This window comes from Helicoverpa armigera, chromosome 5 (assembly GCF_030705265.1).
Source record: "Helicoverpa armigera isolate CAAS_96S chromosome 5, ASM3070526v1, whole genome shotgun sequence".
Taxonomy (NCBI): domain Eukaryota; kingdom Metazoa; phylum Arthropoda; class Insecta; order Lepidoptera; family Noctuidae; genus Helicoverpa; species Helicoverpa armigera.
This window is the reverse complement of record NC_087124.1, coordinates 8,925,901-8,944,000: the sequence shown is the minus strand read 5'-3', so window position 1 is coordinate 8,944,000 and position 18,100 is coordinate 8,925,901. Positions and strand designations below refer to the sequence as shown.

At 37.5% G+C, this 18,100-nt stretch overlaps 1 protein-coding gene across 2 annotated transcripts in view; it reads left to right on the top strand.

Annotated features, from left to right (window-relative positions):
* Positions 1 to 10,731: 10,731 nt before the first annotated feature.
* The window catches only part of LOC110382186 (beta-1,4-glucuronyltransferase 1), a 57,457-nt gene continuing 50,088 nt past the window's right edge, over positions 10,732 to 18,100 (top strand). The window contains exon 1 of one of the 2 annotated variants that reach the window (XM_064034582.1): positions 10,732 to 10,998. The gene's annotated coding sequence lies outside the window, so the exon portion shown is untranslated. The remainder of the gene's footprint in view (positions 10,999 to 18,100) is intronic. The other variant, XM_021342694.3, reaches the window with a different exon arrangement.

Below are 18,100 nucleotides of genomic sequence, written 5' to 3'. Positions count from 1 at the left end.
TACCAACCAAATCTGCAGTCACATTTCTCAGAAGTAAAACTGAAATCATCATCTGCCTACCTTTTTCCTGACTACGTTGGGGTCGTCTTCCAGTCTAACCAACGCAACTGACGCAGCTGAGTACCGGTGTTTTACAAGGAGCGACTGTCAATCTGACTTCCTTAACCCAGTTACCCGGGCAGACTTACTGGCTTAGAAGTAAAACGAAAATGTATTAATATTTTTGGATGGCAACTCAGACCTAAAAATAACCCTTAACTGCTAAAGCATGTGAGTGTGATAGTCTGTTTGGGATTATTTGGGCCTCTGCAGTTTAGAAAGACAAAATATTTAACTAACGCTGCCTCGTCGGTTTAAATAACAGTTATGATTATACCGGAGATAAAAGACGACACCACTGACACTAGTTCAAACAAAGTGCATTTGCTTCTTAACAGACTTGAAAATGAACGTTCAGGTGCATCGAATATTATGATTGTCGGCATCCAGCCGCAAGGTAAGAAAGCCGTAAAAAATATGGAAAAAAAGAATAAAAAAACATATTCACACAATGCGGAAGAGCTCATGGTAGGTAGCAGGTATTCAAGCAGCTTTGACTTAGCTGCTTGAATACCTAGTTGAATCAGAAGGTTAAGCAACGCTTGGCTTGGTCAGTTCCTATATGAGTGACCATCTTGTTGTGACGAGTTCTTACGTATTTGGGGGGGTACGATAAACTGATAGATCTTTGGCAGTCGTAGTCAGAAGCCAGAAAGACTGACAATCAGTCTTCCATAGTAACCGGGTGGACGAGGTCAAATAGGCAATCGCTCAATGTAAAACACTGGTACACATAGTTGGGAAAAGACTAGACAGATGACAGACACTGAAAAAAAACGACATAATTTAAATGTATGTAAGTTTATATTTGAGAAGTCCTTCTAAACCCCTCCTATCGTATTGTAAACCGTGCCAAATGTGCAAGACCTCGTCACGGTATTTACTTAATTCATCAATGATCTTCCTCGTATTTATTCATTCGTGACCTCTCAATTACTTCAATAGAGCTTCATACAAATAAATTGTACGCAACAGCCTGGCAATACAAAGCTATTATTTTTTGTTATCTAACGCGTAATCTGTACACTACTGCTGTAAAAAACTTGTTAGATAACATGTACATTATTTTACCATTAAATAGACGGCTACATCTGGCATTTCACTGGCATTCTAACTTCTAAATGCTGTGAGCATCGTGCTCCCAACTATGTATACCTACTTAGTTATCACACCGTCTAGCTAAAGTACCTATACATGCTAAATACTAAGGAAAAAGGTGTAGTACCTACGTAAATTATTGCGAATCCCATGGGATTATCAGATCTTGTATAACTGATTAAAAACTTAGATTAATATAATTAATATTATAAATAAAAATTTCTGCAGAATTTTCAATGGTCTTACATAAAAGGCCATTCTCATTTAATGTAAAAATAAAAACGATGTAACTAATATTAGCGTTAATAGCCCTGAAACAGGTTACTAAACGCACGCTCAAGTAACTTAATCCTCTTTTAAAGCTGCAAAGGTGCTTACAGACGAGCGACGTATTTTCAATACACCTTAGTAAGTTGTCTGTTCTAGTTTTCGCGTATCAACAGTGTCCAATGACATCGTAAACCATTACCTATATCATATAATCATACATTCACAGTGTGTCATTAATTCGCACTAGGTAATTAAGTACCTAAATACAAAAGTTTAAACAAATTTCATAAATATCTCTACACTAGAATGTTCATACAGTGTACACTAAATCCTCTAAACTTGCATCTATTTAGGGAGGGTAAGGCAATCATGGATCACCAACACGGCAAAAAGGCACGAAGCCTGGGCCTGCCGAAGCCTGGGCGTCAATGGGCGTTTGACCAGGTTTCCATATTTACGATCTTTGTCTGATCCAAGGGATTTCAATCGATGGTATGTGTTGGTTCATCTGAGTTGAAGTAAAGCCCCCTGTCCCATTTTTGGCTCTAGATTTTAATTGTGTCCTATCATCTTATTCGCGACTAGCCCCTAAATTATCATCTATATTTCACTACAAGTTTCCTCAAACAAAACACAAAAAACACACAATAATTATGATTTATAGCGTGTAAGAAGTTCATTCACCGACGATATAAATCAACAATATACCTAAGTCATAAATTCGAAGATGACATCAAGTAATACATACCCTTACATGAATATTTATTGCGTGTTCGATTTTAAATTTAACTTGTTGCGTTTTGCCTTACACTAAGTTGCACGATAATAGTATTCTTTTTGTATTATTTATTGAAGGCTATAATAGTCGCAAGTGTCAGCCTAGGCGCCTCTTGACAGAATTACGCGTAATAATATTGGTAACAAGTAGCCTTAGGGAAGAAATATAATGGTGTTGCACCACGTGGGCAGTCGGGCGACAAATGCAACTAATAGAAGACGCCACCATTACTCAGTACCATGGAAATTATATTCCTTGTAGGTCCACGAACAATAACATAAATTGTTGATTCCTACTAGTAGTTTTGTTAGCTGATTGAGCTTCTTCGTTTGCCAATGTTTTTATGTCATGAATATATTCCCTATTGCACGCTGTGCGAACACTGAAAATGATGTGTAATGCTGCAGATGTAAACAATAGAGGAGATACGGTACTTTCTTGTATCGCGTAATCGTAACTGGTCTAACAACGTACGTTAATGCACTCTCACAGCTCTATATAACCTACTTAATCAATCTGCCAGATTGAATCTGTAACAATCTTGTTTATTTAACCTCGAGACAAATGACGCTCACAATTTTACGAACAAAAAATCAGTGACTTTTGCAAGTACGAGGATATTTTATGTAGGAGTTGAATGTCAACACATTAACGTAATAAAATTATAATTATAAACCTTTAGCCTTTATATAACTCATTCCATTCTCTTGTCCAATTTCGTTTAACTGTAATAAAATGCAGTATAATTGATTACAGTAACAGTACTATTGGTTAATTATAGGTAATACACTAAAAACAAACATGCACTATACAATATTAAATTGAAAAATGTTTACTTTAACAACAAATATAGTTGATACTTATTATATTGACACGTTAACATTTTCTTCACAGTTTTACACAACTTACGCATTTATAGTTACGCAGGTAATATACAGTCATGGACACATAATTAAAGACACCCCCCGACTCGAAGTGAAATAAATAGTTATGGTACTGACATGAGCTTAAGCACGGTATAAACTGTAGTGTAATAATTATTAAAACAAACATTACATTGTGTTCTTTAAATTAAGGACAAAAAATATTTTCTTTCTTTAATACTTTAGATATAAAGCTCTATGGGAAATGAACACTAACTTTTGTAGCTGATACTTGGCTGGTCAGCTAATTAAAGACAAGACAACAATTAAGAAGAAAAAAAACGAAAGATACAAATAGTTGCCATACTTTTTTTTAGAAGTGAGTAAAATACTTATGAAAACTCGAATTAGGTAATAATTTAGGTTTATTTCATTAAACATTTTCATTTTAGTCCTATCAATAAGACTAGAACAATAATTCTGGTAAGTAAAATGTTTTAGGCTTTTTAATATTATATTTTGACATACGGATTTATTCATACCACTTGATCTGTAGTAAGGACATGGTAATAAATTTATTATTAAAGATTTCTTATCAATGGCACTAAAAAAGGCATGGTTTGAGAACAACTCAAAACCGACCCCAAGGAAAACTTGTCCGCAAACAGACTTTAAGGCGGTGCTATAGGCAAATAGTGAACCATTTACATGATTCGGTACTGGTTTTTTTGGGAGTCATCTGATGCTAAAAGGACGACAATTTTGTCTGCAGAACTTTTAGACTACAACCGGGTCGGGAAAAGCTGTAAGGCATGGGTATCGGAAGATGTTACTTTTGGAAAAGCACCGCGTGTCCATACTGTAGTTGGCTATTTCTATCAAATGTGAAAGGTGCAGTTAACAAGTGTTCAAAAATGTATTTTTTTTCTCATTAAACAAAGGGATACGAATAATTCTAAAAAATGTATCGAAATTAGTCGCCTCCAAAACATGAGATGGAACCAAAATACACTAAGAAAGTTCTCAAACATAGGAGGCGAAAAAGTAATAGTGTGGGTCTTTTCTCCACTACTTGGTGTGGTGATCTTTTAGAAAGATATTATTAAAAATAGGCGAATTCAAGTACTATAATATTTTAGAAATAGCATTTTGTTATATGCTTAGCATAATTTACCGGTCCTTAGCGCTTTCCAAATTAGAAAAGTTCTGAAAAACACTGTAAGAGTAGTAAAAAGGACTCTTTGATCGAGCAACTTATGACGGTTTTGGTTTGGCCCATCGCAAATTTAATAGAAAAAAAAACTGGTGATCGGCCAGAAAACACAATGGCGATAAGTCATACATGAAACATTGATCAATTTTACACAGATTTTTATGAAGCATGGAAGAAAATTCCCGTAGCGACTTAAAACAAAACTGACCGCTTGCACGCTTAGGGATGTCGTGCTGTCATTGAGGTAAAAGGAAATAAACCAAATATTAGTACTCAGTTACAGTGTAGGGAATGTTGTTATAGAAAGGTACCATCAATAATATTAATAATTTGCATTTCTTCCTCTGAGCAAATGGAGTGTCTTTAATTATATGGCCAGGCCACGTTATGGTTCATACCGCTCGAGATTCGGATAAAGCGAAAAAAAACTTGTCGCGAAGGATCACTGAAGATAGTCTTTAGTTTTAATATTTCACAATGCCCTCTTAAATATTTTAAAATAGAAAATAAAGTTCCAGTAGCAAACAGAAAAAAGAAATACAGATGAAATGCGGCAGCAATATAAGATTCCAACAGTGTCTTTAATTATGTGTCCATGACTGTAATTATAATCGTCTACCGGCCTCGTCTAGTGGTTAGGACCCTACGAACATTGCGACACAAACTAATACTAGGTACACAGTTTTACGTGAATTCTTGTCAACGTTTGTTGATATGAACTGAGTTCTTAAGACTTCAGACTAAACAAACAAAATCAGAGACGCATCAAACGCGACGGGTAGCACAAACGCGAAATACAAGTTCATTCATAAAACTTCTCCGTCCCTCGTCACATAAACTTATTTTATAAAGTGAGAAAGAAGGTTTGAAACTGAATAATCAATTAAATGGAATTAAATCGATATAAAGTTCTGATAAATTTTAACAAAATACATGTTTTTTTATTATAGCACTAAATCGCGATAATTAGGTGACAAATTTTTGCAATAACTAGAATGAAATTTTATCAATTTTATACAAGTGATACATATTTACATGACGAAAAAAAAAAACCTTATTTATACATATATACAACTAAAAAATGGCATCAAGAAACTCCTCATCGCTGCCCACCGGGAGTGTACCCAAGAGGCTGGCAGCATTGCCACGTTGGATGGCAATGCTTAATTTTTGACCAAAATAAAAACCAGCCTTTGGGTCACTTGAAGTGTCAGCAAGTCGCTTTGCCAGATCTTTAAAAAGCAGATGAGCACTTGGACCCCACGGCCCGAGGGTTTCGACCCCAAACGGCTCAAAGGTATAGTTACCAACCAGGGTGCTATATTTGCGCCGTTTGAGGTTCTCTGCAGCCGCAGCAGCGGAACCAGCACATCGCGCCGAGCTAGGAAGGTGGGATGGTGCAAGAGTATCGACACAGGTCGCGTCCCATACTAAAGACCTACCCATCTTCCACGGGAACAACGACATACCGTCTGGTCTCTTGCCATCGTCGCGTGCCAGACCACTCGGTTCTAATATGGCTGGAACGCCTACGGCAACAAGAGCGCGACGGATTATGTCATTGATATTCGCATGCCGTGCAAATCGTCCCGCGCTGCGGCTGCACGACAAGCCGTGGTGTCCAAGGCTGCTGACAGCTTCACCACAGTGGCAGCGGTGAGGAGAGCAGCACGGAGCACCCAAACGCAAGCAAACAGCAAGCTGGAAAGTGTTGTCGTCAAACAATGTGCCTAGTTTTGACGACGGAAGTGCCAGAAGCCATAGACCCGACTCCCATTCGCCCACAGCCAGAAGGCGCGCTCGCTCTGCAGAAGAAATTGACGTATTTATCAGATTATTCCGTATAACTCTGCAGAGCGGCTCATCCCACTGTCTCTGGGAGGACGGGTTGACGGGTGGATCAGTGTTCGGGCAGGTGATTTTCCAAGCCTCTACAGCCCCCGTCAGACATGGTACCTCGCAATTGGCCAGTGTGATAGGAAGAATTTTCCTGGTCAATTCCTCAGTACCATGGACGGAGGATATAAAGGCCGGTAGGCTAATACTTGAAATTTTGCGGAACTTCTGATAAATTGGAATTGATCACAATTACATTATTTCAGACAGAGAAGGACAGATGATCTTATAGAGGTCGCCGGAAGACGCGGGATGTAGGTAGGTCGCCTCCAACTGGTATCTGTGGAGATCTAAAGGGGAGGCCTATGTTCAGCAGTGGACGTCCTATGGCTGAGATGATGATGATGATGATGACATTATTTGAGTTCGTCTTTTCGTAATTTTGTTTGTCCAACGTCATTACGATTTATAATAACCACATCCTTGTTCTAGATAGTAACAAATGAAGATTACAAAAGACAGTCAGGTATAAGTTCCAAATTAAAAGATCCCAAAATCAAGAACACTTAACACTGGCCAGCGGATATTTTAAACTAATAATAGCTCACGGTATAGAATAGATGCTTTTAATGGATAGGTGGAGTAAGTCGAAAATAATTGAAGAGTTCCGCATTCTATTGACCTTGTATTCTGTACTTGTACTTACATAATTGAGATGAAAAGCAGGCCTGCAGGCGAAATGCCATGACTGACATACTTACAGAATGACTTTGTATTAATGGCTGTAATTGGGACATGAGTAAAAACAATTTTCATGGCTAAAGTGGTGTATTTTTGTGTTTTTATAATACTTCGTATATGTATATCTGCATCTGAATTCTTCTTTCTACATTGACTTTAAAAAAACCTTTGGGTAGACCTAAACTTTACTTGGGTTTTATAGCAATATCCCATAGCAAAGATTAAACATAGTTCAGATAACTATTAATAGAAATTAATACCAACCATTTTATTTAAACGATATTTAAAACTACGATTATTTAATATTAATACATCTGCTTGTATGTAATGTTTTGTTGACATAACTGCTCTCATCTTCTTCTTGTTGAAAAATATTGTTGCTTCATTACAATAATAATTATACTTTTATTTCCATGTTTATTATTGATTGCTGACCTTTGATCATGTCACTCCAATTTACCGTGGAATACTTGGGAGCTTCAAAGTCGTGGTGGCCTAGTGGGTAAAGAACCAACCTCTCGAGTACGAGGGCGCGGGTTCGATTCCAGGTCAGGCAAGTACCAATGCAACTTTTCTAAGTTTGTATGTAGTTTCTAAGTATATCTTAGACGCCAATGACTGTGTTTCGGATGGCACGTTAAACTGTAGGTCCCGGCTGTCATTGAACATCCTTGGCAGTCCTTACAGGTAGTCAGAAGTCAGTAAGTCTGACACCAGTCTAACCAAGGGGTATCGGGTTGCCCGGGTAACTGGGTTGAGGAGATCAGATAGGCAGTCGCGTCTTGTAAAGCACTGGTACTTAGCTGAATCCGGTTAGACTGGAAGCCGACCCTAACATAGTTGGGAGGCTCGGAGGATGGACTTGGGAGCTTCAAACAATCTTGACCTCTTAAGAAGATTTTTTTGCGGTTGTGCTTGGGCTATGATCTTCAAATTATCCTCCTGCTCTTATCCCAACTGATCGGACTTGTCTCCTTCGTCTATACTTTTCTGTAAGTCAACTAAAAATAATTTACACAAAAGGAAAAAACCTTGAGGCTAGCTGCTATCACAAATTATATAAGACTATTAGACTGCTATTTAATTACCTAGTAAATATACCTACTAATAATGCTTAGTGATAAAAATGGTAAAATAATTTAATGCATATTACGTCAGACAAATTATGAATATGTACCTAATATTATTTACTGCGGGTGGAAACACCACTAACCCTATAAAATTCTTTAGATAGATACTTACAAAATATGGATTTGTTTCACTTTCATTGTCAACTTTTTTCATGAAATTGAGAGACAGATTTATTGTCAAATAGACTTTTCTATTTATTTAATTACATAGATATTTACAACACAAAAAAAAGCTATCCTAGTAAAACAATTTAAAAAATAGACTGAATTTACCAAAAATATATCGATTTATTATTGTAACAATTTGAAGCAGGACTTGATTATTATCGGGTTGCGAACAATACCATGTGGTTATACCTATTGGTGCGCTCGCGCATGGGTTCAGCAGGAAGCGCGAGTCAGTTGCGGTCACAGCATATCTAATACCAAATACGTACCTAACTGGTTGGTATCAATTCTCGCGATACATTTAGGATACTTACTTATTTTTTGCTTAGAAGATCATAGTAAAATAGTCTAAAATTACATTAAATAAGGTTCTTATAGGGTGTCTCAATAAGAGTGCACTTTTTAATTCTAAAATAAAACCAAGTAGGTATTTTATGATAGAGTTGTGATATTTTTATTGTATTGTAAAGAAGATAGGTTCACACGCCCCTTAAAAAGTGCACACCCTAATAAAAGAATTTTTTGATGGTTTATTTGTACCCTGAAGGTTCCGAAACTACTGGACCGATTTGGAAAATTCCTGCACTGTTAGGAAGTTGGACTATTCCCGAGTCCCGAGTAATATGGGCTCCAGGTACGAGCAGAAGTTCCCAGGGAATGAAGGAAAACAGTTAGACATAATTATATACCTAGGTACATTTTACTTTTAGTATCATTGTTAAGGGTGGGGATATACAGAGGTGTCCTAAATTTCGGGCTTAGAGGGTAGTTTAGGCACTGTATTTAGTCTCTCATAATTTGACTCTGATAACATGTACATGTTTATCATAATATTAATTCAACTTGGTTAAACACATTAATCGACAATGTTGATTTTAAAGGACTGTGTAAACAAGTTGAAAAATACCTTCATGCTTATTATATCTTGTACGTAAATAGGTAAGTACTTTAACCTTATAACAATACAACCAGTTACGTGGGACTATTAACAAATAACAGTGACAAATTATGGCCATCAAACAATATTGAAATAAGGGGAACAGTGCGTAATAAGTACCCAATTAAAATGAAAATAATTTATAGCAATATTACTTACAACGTTCGACTCAATAGCGCTACATTTGCCCATAATTAATCAAAAATTCCGATACCATAATTTAAATATTTCATAGGATAGACGGCAGATGAATGACGTGAGGTCATACCTACAGCAAAACTGCCCTTAATAATAAAATTGACTAATAAATTCTCGGTTAAATTCAATTCAACGACGTAGATACCATGTAGTAGTAGTAGAGTAGTAGGTATATGTCTTACTACTCTGTTAGCGATTCCTTCGGCTTCCACGAACTGTATGAAAAGGTCCACATTTCTGCGCCTTCCCGCTTTATACAACGAAAAGTTTTCAACACTTTTTAAACAGACGAAAGCGTTAGAAAAAAGTTGCAATCCTGAATCAATCACACAATTAGAATGAAAACACCATGAACACGAACTTACACACTTCACCACACCACCATGCAGACCCTACACACACACACTCACACAAACACACACTAAAAACTATAATGCTCACCTGCTAATTTATGTCACTATCGGCTAATTATAATAATACTATGCCGTGTTCTGCATAATTGGCGTAATGTTCGATTAATTATTTTATATATATAGGTATATGTATTTTAAACTGTTTGTTTAGTTACGTCTCATAAAATAAATAAAATGACAACGGAAAGTAGGCAAACCCTTTCAACCAAAAAAAATAATTGTTCAAATCGGCTGGTAAACGACGGAGATATGCGAAAACAAACATCCGAATTGAGAACCTCCTTCTTTTTGGGAAGTTAAAGAAAGAATTGGGCATTGAAAAAAAAAATACTTTGATAATAAACCTCATTAGTCAGGTAAGGTGCCTAATGCATACTATAATAATGATACTTTTTATTCAAATAAGCATTTTTGTAAGTAGCTGATAAATCACCAAATGCAGAAAACATACGATTCAGTCCAGTACCCTACCCAGTAGGTAATCCAACAGATCAGGAAATTGTGCAATACGTTTTCTATTACATTACGTCGTGGCTTCCATGCCGGCAATCCCGGAAGTCTGACACACTCGGCCTCTCGACTAGAATGGCACATTTGTATCCTAACATTACATCCCAGCTGACCCCACCAGGATATAAAAACAAAAAAAAGTCCAACCCAGACAGCAGTTTGCCGATATTATTACCAAGCTAACCAACTCTGGATAACATCTCTCAGTTTAAACAAGAATGTTATTTATGTACAGCAAAATTAGAATTACGGAATAATCTAACCCAAAACCCAGTTACCAAGTCTACATTTCAACACTGCAAGCGTGAGCTATCGGTTCTAAAGTGCTAAAACTGCGTTCAAAGCGGGTGCCCAATCCGAACCCCTTTGAATGGCCCAGCCAGACGTTGTTGTTGCTAATCTTAGATGGGACAAAAAACGCAGTCGGGTTGTGGCCCTTCTTTCACGGTCCCAGGCGCGTCGGCCGCTTCCGAGCCGCACCGCGTGCCCAAACGAGTATAGCCGGCCAGCCAGCAGTACGCCGCGCGCCGCCACCCGGGTCGCCTGTGTCGCTTCGGTACATGTGCATTACAAAAACTTGCTTTATCGCAAGTTTAAACATACAAGTGCATAAAACTCATCAATATCCCATGTTTTTATGAACAATGGTGAATCAAGCCGTATAACGGGACGATTGCGTGCACCCTGGCCACGCAAATGCGGTTTTTGTATATTAGTGGGTGGAAAAATAAACATAACACTCCGGTAAGTTTATTAACGTTTTAAATGGTCCTTTATCTTTACTTTCTATCTCGTGAGAGGGATAACAGGTCCTTGGTGTCCGAGATCCTTATATTTGCGTGGGGACTTGCCCAGACTCCCGGCGAGAGTTAGTTACGTTAAAGTTCGAATGTGTCGTCAAGGTGCTCGGTGACATTTTAAAACCTCGGCGACTGTTTAATTAAGATCTCAGCGAAAGTGAAAACGTTGTTTTTTATCAATCGCACACAGTTCTCGTCAGATACTGTTCATTAAAACGGTAATGATGTATACACATGCAGCTTGTAGTCTGCAGCTTATCGTCATAACATCATTCACACTTCCTCGCAACACTGTTTCATACCATTACTAACTACAAGTATTGCTTTCTGTACTGCCAAATCAACTGATCAAATACATAAACGGAACCAACATGGATGTGGATACTAAAAATATATAAATTTATATACCCATTTGAACTTTACGTTTTGTAAGCCACTGCCTTCGAGAAGGTAACGAAGATATCTTGAACAAGGAAGATCCATAAATTCAGTTAACATTCTAATAAGATTACACAACGATATCTTTGGCGCATCTAAGACATTTATAATGATGCTACAAAGTTGCTCCACTGATCTTGCGAAAGGCGATAGAAGTGTATATATGTAATTAGGCAAACGAAACACATTCATTTGTGGTTTTGTTCGCTTACTAAAACAAACCAATCACAAAAAAAAAAACAGAATGCAAAAGAACATGAGAATTTAACCGCATAGGATTTGAAGTGTGCCCAAAATAGGAACAGCGTGGTTCAATGACAATGCTTACCAGATGACGAAAGCAAAAGCTTACCTTTGAGTCACGGCAAGTGTCAACCTGCCAGTTCGCAAATATTATAAAGGCACAAAAGAATGTTCCCGCAGAGAATTTAGTAAGTGGAATTGAGGATTGTACAGGGGAAGAACTGGACGAATCTGGTAACAAAAGGATGATTGATGATTTTGTAGAGAATCGTAGAATGCACACTTAACAACACACTTGACTTGCTGCAGTAACGCAATATGAGCTTGAGGTGGCGGTCAAGCTTTTACATATGCCCTTTTATTATAAAATGAAAGCTCCTGGGTATTTGAGAAATATCCTTAGCTTCGAATGCCATTTATGGCAAAGTATTTGCGGAATCTAAAGGCGAGGAGTATAGAGTTGAAACCATAAATCCGCTTACGATGCTTTTATAAATGTATTCTGAAGCATCCATATAAATCAAGTTATAAGTGAAAGCTTAGACCTCTTCATCCCAGGCTTTGTCAACCGCAAAACTACCAGTTTTTTGCTACATGACTAGCCAGTTATACGTATTGCTGCGCCCTTAGCAAAGATTATACCTGATCCGTCATGTGAGATAGTTTATTGTTTCCTCTGGTAACTATTGACTTCTTTTATAATCGCAATATTAGGTTACCTTTAAAAGGGGGAAAAAGGGAGAAAGCAGAGTGTAAACAGTATGACACAAGCATTTTCTATTCGTCTTACCAACAACTTTTTGCAGTTCTACATCGGTGAACAAATATTTGCCATGAACGTAATTATCATAAAGTACACCAAGGCAGTATGCGAAACAGCGCGCATATATTTATACATAATTACAGGAGCCGTAACGTAATTCATCAATATTAACAAGTGGGGAGTACGTGACTGCACTTTTTGCTAGAAGCATGACTAACAGGCCACCCCTGGAACTAAAATCTATACATAAAACATGCCCTTGAATTGCAGTATTCCCTAATGAATACGCGGGCATACCTCGCGTCACGCTTGAATCACGCCCCTCCGACGTTGGACTAAATCAATAGACCGGCACATATGTGCGGCGACAGCATATACGGCACGCAGGACACAATGGACCAGACAGACTAAATTGATGAAAGGTGAATGGCTACAAGTCAAACAGATTCATCCAATGAAACCTTCCCGAACAAACTAATGATTCACATTGTACTCTTAACACAAAAGGTTTTAGGACAATACACAATGATTAGTGACTTTGGTTGATTTGAACCTACCTGCAGCATACAATTCAATCTCAGTTCAAAATGGTTTCTAAAGAAATTAAGCTAACATTTCATTAGAGAAGTTCTGACGCTGATTATAACACATGACACTTGAAACAACTAAATTAAATATTTGTCAACATCAACAAAAACGTCACTACCCACTGGCTTCTCACTTAATGATATCGTATGACACACGTGTAGAAGAAATTACATTTTCTGCGATAAATCAATTTCACACAGATATCCAAAAGGTAATCAGTTTTTACCCGCTTGTCATTTATGCACGCCCATCTAGGCGTAACAATTCGCACAATTCTCTGTTGGCAGTATTCTTATTAGTCTGGCTTGGACAAAGAACCGAGTCTATTCATTAGCCCATCCAACTGACACAACCAGGTAAATGTGACCGTTCAAAATACAGAGAGCCCGAACGCTTCTCGGGGCTTGTAATTGGTTTAAGAGGTCATGTTACGCTGGTAACAAAGCTCCCAAAGAAATGCACCCCTTTCAAAGAGAACCTGGTATGTTTACTGCTAGGGTATCAACTTGATGAATTAATAGCCTGACTTATGTGAATGGACAGCGATATTTTATCGTGTTGAATTGCTTTCCTTTTTAAAAGAAGATTACTTCTAATAATAACTTTTCACATAAGTATTTGTGGCTGGTCCTTTGAACTTTTATAATACGAAATGAAATTACTTATTTATAAACATTAAATATTTGTATCATATTGACCATGACTTCAATCGCTGAACCTGAACATCCAATTGCGTCAAAGGTGTATAGTAAGTTCAACTCAGTCTTGCGCGCGGCCTTATGTGTGGGTAACCCTTGTACATATACAGTGACTTTGTGTGCGTGACAAGAGGTACAGTCGGGTACAAATAAAGTTATTTAGGGGTTGTATACGGCTGTTTAAAGAAAAACAGTTATTACGTAATTTAATGTTTATTTATTTATAATGATTCTGAATCGCTACTTGAAAAATAAATGATGAATTTTCAGATTCGCTACTCTCACCAAGGTCAATTATAAATTTTGACTACATGTTATAGTTTTGACCAACTGCATCCGCCTCAACTCGTTAGACCGCGTCAGGGACTTCAATTATCTCGGATCTCTCATCACTAACGATGGCAACTGCGATAGAGAAATCATAAGACGTATCCAGATTTCAAAAGGTGCCATGACCAAACTTGAGAAAATTTGGAAAAACAAAAATATTACCAAGCGTACAAAAGTGAGACTTGTCCACGCACTTGTGTTTCCTATTTTCTTATACGGCTCCGAAACATGGACAATCAAAGCCAACGTAAGAGCACGAATTGATGCCTTTGAGATGTGGATCTGGCGTAGGATGCTGCGCATACCATGGACAGCCTTCAGACGGAACGAATCAATCCTGAAGGAGCTTAAAATCACTGTGCGCCTGTATGATATCTGCCGATCCCGCATGCTAAAATTCCTTGGGCATATAGCACGTAGTGGTCCAGAGTCCCTGGAAAAACTCATCATAATGGGTAAAGTGGAGGGGAAAAGACGAAGGGGCCGTGTTCCTGCAAGATGGTGTGACCAAACCCAATCTCATCTGCAACTCCGTCTGCACGAAGCTATACACACTGCTGCTGATAGGAGCACCTGGAGGAAATTATCCCGGCCCAGCCTCATTGCTGACAGTGACTAATGATGGTCACGATCCCCAATCTATGGGGGAACGACTTTGATGATGATGATGATGATGGGTTATAGTATTCTTCTTTTTTCTTTTGTATATGTCGACAAGTATTACCCAACACCCCTTCATCAGTTTGACTTAAACGTTCATTTATGACTTTCATTATTTCCGTCTTATTTTGGTCGACATCATGCGAAGCAATATAATTTTTTTAAATTCCCCACACATTTTGCTTACATTATTATACCAGATTATACGTCTTTTTACATTCTTAGTCCACACTTTTATTTATTGTCCGCGTACCCCGAGCTAGAAAATATGTAAGAAGTATTTAATTCATCTTAGATATTTCACCTCATTTATTTCTTAGATACTGTCAATGTCAATTTGAAAAAACGTATGAGAAAATAATGAAAAACTGTAAAATGTAATAATAAAAAGCTTTGAAAGTTTCATTTTTTGAAACGCTACCTGACTCCTTAAATATTTTCTCCGTGAAGAACTACACATTTTCGTAAACGACTGTACCCATAACAAAAAGCGATAAGAACACGTCATGCTCGGACGACGTCACTGTCACACGAATGAAAGTTGTATATTTACAAGCCGACGCACACATAGGGCCGCGCGCAAATCTGAGTTGAACTATCTATACTGAAAATGACATTGAGAAAGTACGTCGACTTTCTGAATGTCATTTGTATTTAGTTCATTGTTGATGCACCTGTCACCTGTCTATATAATAATACAATATTAAATAGGTGCGTCCAAACGTCATATTCTATGGGGTATTCTCTTCAATGAAAGTGTTATTATTTTAATATAAAGACTTTGTTATATCTTCAATAGCTGCAAGCGTCAAAGTCTGAATCTGTCCACCAGCTATTCTTATTGAAAAGGTGTTTATATTGAGCAACAGACTGAAAATGCAAAAGTCAAATGATAACGATTGTTCGAGGCACAGGCTGGAGCCAATAGTGGCGCAGCATTTAGTGGCCGGCCAGGTCCGAGTGTTTAGATAAGTGAGTACAATGCGCCGTACTGCATTCCACGCCACCGACTGAAGCCGGGAATTAGCCATAACTTATTTTAGAGCCTTTCGCACCGTCAGCTCGACAACAAGCTTCGTTTCACACACGCTCACTCGCGTTCGGACGTTAATGGTATGTGCAGTATTGTTTTTACCCACGACGAAGTTTTATGATTTTGCCCTGGTAGACATTTTAGAGAGTCTTTAAAAATCTGCATTTGTTTCATGATGGTTTATCAAAAGACCAGCGGTATTTACCTAATGTTGACTTATTATTAAAATCATCATTTGTCGATTCAAAAGGGAGAGAAGAGAAATCGTTCTTTTTCCATGAAATATCAGAACATGGTCAGAGTCAATATTTTTTGAGACTCATCATAATGCAGGAAAAATTGTTCAGTTCTCATGCATGCTTTCTGCAGGTCCAAGTGCAATGGTCGGGACGTTAATCAGAATCTATCAGCAGTACTGTTACATTACATTTGTATAACAAAAGCTCGCTTACGACGTTGTAAATAAATTCCTGGTTGGCAATAAAAGTTGTGGTATGCAACATTCACACGCCGACTATAATTACAGTAATTAATAATCTTGACTCTTGAGAAATATAATCAAATCCTGATTTGGCGTGTATAGTTTAGGTAGGTACTAATATTTTACTTTTTTTCAATCAAATTACTGTTTAGAAAGTAATTGAACCTGCACGTGCTGATATAAAAAAAAAATGCAGCTACTTACAGTTTGAATTGAATAAAAAACATATTAGTATCTATTTAAAGTAATTTGGAAGTGTGCCGAAGATGTAAAAAACCTTAGGCAATGCGAATCTTGACCTACGCCTAGGAATGTGCCGTTGTAGTGAAACGGGCCATCTTAGTTGCAATATTGGTTACTTTTAATTGACTTCAAATACGGAAGTTGGTTTCAAATGTAGTTTTCGTATCGAATTTCATCAAACATCAGCGGTTCGGCCAAGTTTAAATAAACTCACTAGACTGAATGCTATAAGGAGTATACTATCAAGGAATGATTGGGAGGGAACCATAAGAGCTTCTCTAAATATGACGCCAGTCACTAGCACATTAAATCCACGTGCCAGTGTTGATACAGAAACCTGACTCTCATTAGTTATATGTACATACATACCTACGAGCACTAAGTAAGTGTCCAGTCTCCACTTACCTGCTGACGTAAGCAACCACTCCTACTAATCACCTACCTACCTTCTGTCTTTGGCGGTGTCCGTTCAATAAACAAACATTCAATGCACTTAGTATCAACTGTAATTAGATAGCTATGTTTACTTTTTACTTGGCATTGGTAGCTTTTTAAATGAGCTTGCAATGGTTTAGTAGTTCAGTCTACGTATTAATTAAATAAAGGTCAATGGATTGGTTACCTTGCGAGCATGACTTTCGACTGAATTGGCTGTACTTTGCTGTTTTATCACATCATATAAGTACTTGAGAACCTTTTGCTCAATATTTTAGCAACGAAGACTTTTATGTGACGGGAGAATCGGTTTAGTGGCCAATTTTCTTGCCTATTAACTTTGCTATGGCAAGAACTATTCTTGTCAAGATACAAGGAAAGAAGACGCTATTTTTGGACTCGCAGAAACCGACTTGGAAAACCTAGACGATCTAAAGATCAAAGACACACTAGGGCTATTTACGGAGCATGTTAACATGGGAAGCATGATAAATAATCATTTATTGTAATGTTCTGAACTGTAGGTGTAGCCAACGGGACCGAGGGCGGCTAGGCTAGTGGCATTCCTATGGACACGGTGCGTGCGTGCATGGCGCCATGTCACCGTGATCGACTTACAGATTCGCTCGCTGCACCGCTGCACGATCAACACGCAATTTAAAAAGTCGTCCTTGAAAGTCGTTCTTTATTTAAATACCTATTTTTAAGTACAACATTGTGAGATTCGGAAATTGATATCGATCTTATACGCATCCAAAAGTCTTAAATAAAACCAGCAGCTCTCTTATAAGGTTCATTTTTGTTTCAAACGAGTTTTTCTAATAATAGAATGAGCTCGCATGTGTCACTAAAATCAAACGCATTCATTGGAATGTTGATATTAAGGAATCATGGCTCAGAAATTAATTCTGAGTAAATTGTTAGTATTTTGAATTGCATTCCATTCTCTCAAATAGTGAGTAATGGCTAACTATTTAAATATGCATCACACCTCTTTTATCTTAGCATGTCTATATGATTGGAGTTAGTTCTATAATCTTTTTTATGTTTTACTACAGCAAAATAATAGTTTCGTTTGTAGATAAATAATAAGAAGTAATTGATAACAACTTCTCTAATTAGAGAGCTAAGAGG